Genomic DNA, 9,642 nt, shown 5'->3' on the forward strand with positions numbered 1-9,642 from the left:
GGTTTTCAGGATTTGGCAATGTGGTGTGTCATGCAATATTCATGATTTGGCAACATGATGATGTGATATTCATGATTTGGCAACATGTTGATTTGATATTCATGATTTGGCAACATGGTGATGTGATATTCATGATTTGGCAACATGTTGATTTGATATTCATGATTTGGCAACATGTTGTGTCATCTTCATGATTTGGCAAAATGATGATTTGATATTCATGACTTGGCAACATGGTGATTTGATATTCATGGTTTGGCAACATCACCATTTCATGTAAATCATTTGGCATTATTGATGCTTTGATATTCATGATTTGGCAACATGGTGATTTGATATTCATGATTTAGCAATATTAATGATTTGATATTCATGATTTGGCAATGTGGTGTGTCATCTTCGTGATTTTGCAAAATGATGATTTGATATTCATGATTTAGCAATGTTGGTGATTTGATATTCATGATTTGGCAACATGGTGATTTGATATTCATGATTTAGCAATATTGATGATTTGATATTCATGATTTGGCAACATGGTGGTTTGATATTCATGATTTGCAAGATTGATGATTCGATATTCATGATTTGGCAATGTGTTGTGTCATCTTCATGATTTGGCAAAATGATGATTTGATATTCATGACTTGGCAACATGGTGATTTGATATTCATGGTTTGGCAACATCACCATTTCATGTAAATCATTTGGCAATATTGATGATTTGATATTCATGATTTGGCAACATGGTGATTTGATCTTCATGATTTGGCAATAATAATGATTTGATATTCATGATTTGGTAATATTAATGATTTTATATTCATTATTTGCCAACATGGTGATTTGATATTCATGATTTGGCAACTTGATGATTTGATATTCATGATTTGGCAATATTGATGATTTGATATTCATGATTTGACAATATCGATTTGACATTCATGATTTGGCAACATGGTGATGTGATATTCATGATTTTGCAAAATAATTTGATATTCATGATTTGGCACATGGTGATGTGATATGCATGATTTGGCAACATGGTGATGCAACATTCATGATTTTGCAAAATAATTTGATATTCATGATTTGGCAACATGGTGATGTGATATTCATAATCTGTCAACAGGGTGATTTGATATTCATGATTTGGCAACATGGTGATTTGATATTCATGATTTGGCAACATGATGATTTGATATTCATGATGTGGCAATATTGATGATTTGATATTCATCATTTGGCAACATGATGATTTGATATTCATCATTTGGCAACATGGTGATTTGCTATAAATCAGTTGTCAACATAGGGATTTGTTATCAATCATTTTGCAATATTGATGATTTGATATTCATGATTTGGCAATATTGATGATTTGATATTCATGATTTGGCAACATGATGATTTGATATGCATGACTTGGCAACATGGTGATGTGACAATCATGATTTGGCAATATTGATGATTTGATGTTCATGATTTGGCAATATTGATGATTTTATATTCATGATTTGGCAACATGGTGATTTGATATAAATCATTTGGCAATATTGATGATTTGATATTCATGATTTGGCAACATGGTGCTATGGTATTCATGATTTGGCAACATGATGATTTGACATTCATGATTTGGCAACATTATGATTTGATATTCATTAATTTGGCAATATTGATGATTTGATATTCATGATTTGGCAACATGGTGATTTGATATTCATCATTTGGCAACAGGGTGATTTGATATTCTTCATTTGGCAACATGATGATTTGTTATTCATGATTTGGCATCATGGTGATTTGGTATTCATGATTTGGCAACATCGTGATTTGATATTCATCATTTGGCAACAGGGTGATTTGATATTCTTCATTTGGCAACATGGTGATTTGATATAAATCATTTGGCAACATGGGGATTTGATATAAATCATTTGGCAATATTGATGATTTGATATTCATGATTTGGCAACATGGTGATTTGCTATTCATGATTTGGCAATATTGATGATTTGATATTCATGATTTGGCAACATGATGATTTGATATTCATGATTTGGCAAACATGGTGATGTGATAATCATGATTTTGCAAAATGATTTGATATTCATTATTTGGCAACATGGTGATTTGATATTCATCATTCGGCAACATAATGATGTAATATTCATGATTTGGTAATATGGTGTATTTGACAGATATATACCACAAGCCAGTCGGTGACATGGGTGGTCGCTAAATGATTGCATACTAGTCATACAGTTTTTGACACATCGGGCTGAAATTTTTTGACAAAGTGGTTGATTATAGTGCGCATAAAAGTGGGGAAGCCGATTTTTGATTTTCGAAAAAGAAATAGATAAAAATATTTTCGGATTTTTTTCAAAAATTTCAAAGTCCCATTGCTAGGCAACTGTGGCATCCACAGCAACGGTGCTCAAAAGGATACAAAGAGATCCTGGCATGAACCTACCAGTAATGTTTCATCAAAATCGGTTGACTCCTCTGGCCTCCAGAACTGTCCATTACATACATACAGACAGACGGAAAACCTGAGAATAACGGTAGTCCAGCGACCACCCAATTAATTAACATCTAACTCTAAAGAACTGGATGGACAGTGCACTCATGCTTGACTTGCTCTTCATTGACAAGATATGACGTGAACTTACATGCTCTAAAGGTGTCTTAAGGGCTTGATACATTTTCTCTAAAATGGTATTGCAAAAAATAAAAAACTCATTACATTACCAACTGTAAAATTGTCACGAGAACAAAAGCTCAGCCTAATGCTTTGTCCACAGAAAGGCCTTAACCATGGAGAAAGACTGCACAGATCAATATCTAACATAACGTTTTTGTTGCTTTCGCTTACTATTGGATATGTACAACCCTGTCTTCCTCGTTTGGAATTTTGTTTGATCCTTGCTTTTCTTTTCATTCTCTATTGCAGGGAAGATTGCAATTTTGCGAATCCCACAAATTTATAATATCTATGGAATAGTCATTTCACATGATCAACTTAATCTGCATTGTCTAATCCATGAGAATGCTAAATCGAATAAGGATACATGTATAAAAGGCAAACTCTACAGCCATCTCCTTGTTATATAATAACAATCAAATAAACCGGTTCCACTGGGCTGTTCTAAGAGAATTCGTTTTTATTTTATTTTTATTTTTGTCGAGGCTCCAGTTGACCAATACCAGTCGAGGCTCGAATGAGAGCTAACACACAAAACACAGCAAGGGGGGCATGAGAGTGGGAAGGAGTGGGAAGGACAAAACAGTGGGGAAAAGAGACATTAGGATGTCTGTGGAAGGGAGAGGATGGGGCGGGGAACATGGGGTATACAAGATGGACACCACAGGGACTTTCAGGTAGGAAAGCAGGGAATTTGAAAGAGGTGGGTTTGGAGTGGATTAATGTGGGTAGAAAAGATCGAGGATTTGGATGGGGGAAGATAAGAGGTGGTGGTGAACAGCTGTTTTGAAGGCCTGGATGGAAGAATGGGATTGAACAGAGTGTGTGAGTTTATTCCAAAGGCGGGAAAAAAAGAGGAATGAAAGAGTGAAGGTGAGCAGTGATTCGTGATTTTGGAAGGTTTACAGAAGGGGGTTATTGGGAGACTGCAGATGACAGAAAGACCACCGACCTGCCTGCAGTGAGAGAGTGAGAGGCCCAAAGACTCAGCCTCATCACGGGAGATACCAATGATCCTAAATGCCTTGGTTTCCACAGCGTGAGGCTGAGAAAGGTGAGAGGCAGGAGCGCAAGTCCAAAGGGGAGAGAAGTACTCCATCACGCTGTAGACGAAAGCTTTGTATGTTGTCAGGAGCTCAGGTGGGCCAAAGAAGGACTTTGCACGATGGAGGATTCTCAGTTATCAACTAGCTTTGGAGGCCAGGTTGGAAATGTGGCTTTCCCAGGAAAGATCACGGCAGATAGTGAGACCCAGAAGCTTGAATGAAAGGACTTCTTCAAGAGGATTGTTGAGAAAGTGGATGGGGGGGGGGGTGTTCCAAACGGTCCTTTCGGAGAGACATAGTGAAAGTGTGAGATTTGTCCAGATTGATAGACATGTTCCATGTATTAAACCAGTTTGTGATTTTATCCAGATCTGCAGAGAGCGAAGAAGCTGCAGTTTGCCGGTCTGAGGAATGACAGTGGGTACGACAGAGGGTGGAGTCATCAGCAAAGAGATGGAGTGTGGAATATTTATGGAGTTTACTTGGAATGTTCTTTGACAGCATAATGGAAGGGACCCATGAAAATTCCATGTCAAGCAAAATGTGACTTCAAGTCCTCAACCATTTATTCTTCAAGTCTTCAACACTCCTCCACCCTCCAAGTCCATAACACCAAGTTCTGACGTCACCTCCCCACCCTTATGTCTTGCTACAGTTACCATCTAAACCTGTACTAACCTGTTTCATGGTCGGGTTGTCATCGACTAAACCGTCTCCCCTATCCTGTTTTCTGGTGAGGAGGATATACGGATATGGACACCCAGCAGGATTGAATACAAAACCTGTTAAAGGGTGGGGGAGCTACTAGTGCGCCAACGGCCATCTATATCTAGTGCCCAACTATGTCTGCCGACATCCTCCTGCAGTTGGGTTTCTTTTTTGAGGAGGTTGGTGGCAGGATTTGCACTCAGGTCAGATCAGGAATGGGAGTATGCGCCAGAGCAGCACATCGCTGCGTCCACTTTCTGCTGGTACTCCAGGAGCCTCCGTCTGGCCGTCCCCCAGGAAGATGCCTGGCCCATCCACATCTCCTTGAGATGCCAATCAACCTGCTGCAACCACGAGGCACGTGGTCAGCCCATTGGCCTCCTCCACTCAGGAGACTCCCTCGCTGAGTGAATCTGGTTAGCAGGATCAGCATCGGGAAAATGAACCACATGTCCATACAGCCACAGTTGACGCTCATGGACTATGCAGGTAACAAATCTCATTTGAGTCTCTCTCAGCGACCGCTCGTTGGACACAAAGTCCGACCAGCCAGAGCCAAAGATTCTCTGAAGAGATCTAGTACCAAAGGAATTAAGTCTCCATCTCAGATCCTTGGTCAGAGTCCAAGTCTCGCATCCATAGAGCAAGACTGGAAGCAGAAAGGACCTGAAGACTCAGACTTTCATCCTCCCGCACAGGTAACAGCAGCGCCACACCCCATTATCCTGTGAATCCATTACTCCAAAGGCAAGACCCAGATGTCTGTTGACCTCTGATTCACAGCCAGCAGAGACATGAATATCACTGCCAAGGTAAGTGAATCTCTCCACGACCTCAACATCCTCACCACAAACAGACACAGATAGGACAGCAGCATCCAAGATGTGATTGAAAGACTGGATCTTAGTTTTGACCATGGACACCCTTAATCCCAGTGGCTCCGACTCCTCATTCAGCACTTCGAAGGCCCCTGAAAGGATATCTAAAGTCTCCGCAAAGATGACTGCATCATCTGCGAAATCAAGGTCAGAGATCTTGACATTCCCACACGATGCACTGCAGCTTGATCTCTCCGACATCCTCCTGATAATTCAGTCCATACAAGTGCTCTAAAGTGTGGGGGCCAGTACACACCCCTGACGAACTCCAGTAACAAATGGAAATAAACCAGAGATGGTACCACCACACTTCACAGCACTCTCAGTACCAGAGTGTAGTTCAGACATCAGATCGATCAGTTTTGGGGGCACCCCACGAAGACCAAGAATCCTCCAGAGCGCATCCCGATTCACTGAATCGAACACTTTACAGAGATCAACATAGGCTGCAAGCAGCCCCTGCCGAAACTCTCGTCTGCGTTCGGTGAGGACATGAAGAGCAAGGGTACGGTCAATCGTTGACCTCTTTGGTGTAAAGCCTGACTGCTCTGGACACTAGTGCCCAAGCGGATGGTGGCAAACCCCATCAATAATTATCTGAGAAAAGACCTTGCCTGGCACTGAGAGCAGCGTCACCCCTCGGTCGTTGTTGCAGTCTTGGCGACCACCCTTCCCTTTCCAGAGAGGGACAACAAGGCCCCTCTTCCAGTCAGTTGGGATGATACCTGTGTTCCAGGCAGAGCACAGACCTGCATGCAACGACACGAGTGCAGCATTTTCACCAGCCTTGAGAAGTTCAGCATGGATGCCACAGATCCCTGGAGCTTTACCCCATTTCAACGGGTTCACGGCAGCCTGTGTTTCCACAATCGAAGGTGGACCACAGTTTATTGGAGGGTCAGCAACAGGCATTGTAACACCCCTGACAAACAACTCCGATAGCTGGTGGATCAGCCTGCTACAACCGCTCAAAGTAACCGGTCCAGCGGGCCATCACTTCGGACTCCTCTGTCAAGAGCCGACCACTCTCGACTCTAACTGCAGTGCACTGAGGGATGGGCTTGGATGAACGCAATGCGCGAATTCCCCTGCAAGTAGGACGAGAATCACTTGACCACAGGTGATGCTCTACCCCCTCACAGATTCCTCGCACATAGGCCTTCTTGTCCACCCTTCGCACACGTACAGTTATGTGCCTCAGCTCCATGAACAGCTCAGCTCTGCCATTCAGCCTGGCCCTGGGACTCTGGTCAATGGTATCCAGTGTAGCTTGAGAGACAAAATTCTTCTTTGCCCTATGGTGAGTTCCAAGACATCCACCGGCAACATTGAAGGCACTCCACAACTCTTCAGGACCTCCCAAAGCACCCAGATCCCCCCAAATCTCCACTCAGCTTGTTCGCAAACTCCTCAGCTACCTTCTCATCCTTGAGCTTGCCAACATCCAGCCAGCCTGGGATGGTACCATTCTCCTGGATTAAAGTGCAACTTCAGAGTTGCTACAACAAGCCAGTGGTCAATATTGAGGACTGAGCCCTCCGTTAGAGCCTGCAGTTTTGGATCATCCTCCAGTGACCATCAACGAGGACATGGTCAATCTCCTTTGCCACCCCACCAGCGTTGGAATACCAAGTCCAGCGATGAGCTTATGGGCGCTGAAACCATGAACCGGCCACCGTAAGTCCATGACTTTTTGCAAAGGCAAGTAATTTAATGCGATTCTGGTTCATAGTTCCTGACCCATGGGGACCTACACACATCTCATAACCATCCCTATCAGTTCCATTCGATGCACTGAAATCCCCTAAGACGAGAAGTGTATCTCGTCTGGGGCACTGATCAACCACAGACTCGAGCGTGGCGTCGAATGCGTCCTTCACGGTGAGATCACTCGCCTCAGTCGGAATATAAACAGAGACCAGTGAAATGACACCCAAGGAGTGACGAATCCTTAGTCTCATAATACGCTCGTTGACCGGTGTTACCTCAATTATCATTGGGGTCAGCTTATTTGACACAGCTACAGCAACTCCTTGGGAATGGTAACCATCAGAGCGACCAGACCAACAGTAAGTGTAACCACCCATCATGATCTCGCCGCAATCCAGTCTCCGAACCTCAGAGAGTGCTGCAATACCGATGTCCAAACGCTTGAGCTCAGATGATAACAGAGACAGGTGATCATCCTCTCTTCGGGATAGGATATTCCAGGCACCCACCTGAAGGGATCACCTTAGGTTAAACCAAGGAGACCGCCGTCTGGTGGACGACACCTCAGCACCACTCCGACACAATCTCCCACAATCTCACCCGAGAATGTTACCCCATGGTTTCCCTCCTATCATCAAAGATTTGGAGTGCAAAAGGCTTTGGTCCAATCCCATCATCCGGTGAGCTGCCCTGTGAAGGGGAGTTGCACAGGAGGTACTCCCACTGAGTGGGTTTTCAGATTTCTTTGCGTTTTTGTGTTTTGCGGAATGAAAGGTTTTACTGGGGCCGGAGTGCAAGTCCTGCCACCAACCTCCTAATAAGAAGTAACCCAACTGCAGGAGGACGTCCGCAGACACAGTTGGGTACTAGATACCGATGACCGTTGGCTCACAAGGAGCTCCTCCGCCCTTTGACAGGTTTTATTTTTATCCTGCTGAGCGTCGATTTGCACTCCGGCTACTGTAAAACCCTTCATTCCACAAAATGTCCCACAAATAAATCTGAAAACCCACTCTGTGGGAGTACCTCCTGTGCAGATGCTCTCTGCAGGGCAGCTCACTGTAGAAAATGTGGAAAACCATCAGGAAAACCATGATCACCTGTCTCTGTTATCATCTGAGCTTATGCGTTTGGACATCGGTATTGCAGCACTCTCTGAGGTTCGGAGACCGGATTGCAGCGAGATCATTGTGGGTGGTTAAACCTACAATTGGTCTGGTCACTCTGATGGTTACCATGCCCAAGGAGTTGCTGTGGCTGTGTCCACTCAGCTAACACCAATGATTATAATTAAGGTAATACTGGTCAATGAGCGTATTATGAGATGAAGGATTCGTCACTCCTGAGGTGTCATTTCCCTGCTCTCTGTGTATGCACTGACTGAGGTCAGTGATCTCACCATGAAGGATTCATTCTATGCCACACTTGAGTCTGTGGTTGATCAGTGCCCCAAACCAGATACTCCTTTCGTCTTGGGGGATTTCACTGCATCAATTGGAACTGATAGGGATGGTTATAAGACGTGTTTCTCCCCATGGGTCTGGAACTGTGAACCAGAACAGCACTAAGTTCCTCGACTTTGCAAGAAGTCATGGGCTTAGGGTGGCTCTTTCATTCTTTCAGTGGCCACAGACTCATCCCTGGACTTGGTATTCCAACGCTGGCGGTGTGGCAAAGGAGATTGGCCAAGTGCTCATTGATGGTCACTGGAGGATAATCCAGAACTGCAGGGTCCACCAGAGTGCTCAGTTCCTCAATACTGACCACAGGCTTGTTGTGGCAACCCTTAAGTTGCAACTGAAATCCAGGAGAATGGTACCATCCCAGCCTCGGCTGGATGTTGGCAAGCTCAAGGATGAGAGGGTTGCTGAGGAGTTTGCGAACAGGCTGAGTAGAGATTTGGGGTGTCTGGGTGCTTTGGTGAAAACTGAAGAGTTATGCAGTGCCTTCAACACCATCGTTCTTGATGTTGCCGGTGGATATCTTGAAACTCACTGGAGGACGAAGAAGAATTTTGTCTCTAAAAGGACACTGGACACTCCAGTGCCAGGCTGAATGGCAGAGCTGAGCGGCTCTGGGAGCTGAGGTGTAAAACCGTACGTGTGCTCAGGGTGGACAAGGAGGCCTAATTGCGAGGAATCTGTGAGAGGGTAGAGCATCAACTGTGGTTAAATGATTCTCGTCCTGCTTGCAGGGGAATTTACGCATTGCATTCCTCCAAGCCCATCCCTCAGTGTACTGCAGTTGGAGCGGAGGGTGGTAGGCTCTTGACAGAGGAGTCCGAAGTGAAGGCCCGCTGGGATGGTTACTTTGAGGGGCTGTACCAAGCTGATCCACCAGCTGTCAAGTTGGATGCCAGTGGTGTTACTATCCCTGTTGCTGACCATCCAATCAACTGTGTTCCACCGTCGTTTATGGAAACGCAGGCTGTGGTGATCCAGTTGAAATGGGGTAAAGCTCCAGGTTACTGTGGCATCTGTGCTGAACTTCTCAAGGCTGGTGGAAATGCTGCACTCATGTCGTTGCATGCAGTTCTGTGCTCTGGAACACAAGTATCATCTCAACTAATTGGAAGAGGGGCCTTGTTGTT

The sequence above is a fragment of the Eptatretus burgeri genome, chromosome 9 (assembly GCF_056783735.1).
Source record: "Eptatretus burgeri isolate ZD-2024b chromosome 9, Ebu_testis_v1, whole genome shotgun sequence".
NCBI classification, from domain to species: domain Eukaryota; kingdom Metazoa; phylum Chordata; class Myxini; order Myxiniformes; family Myxinidae; genus Eptatretus; species Eptatretus burgeri.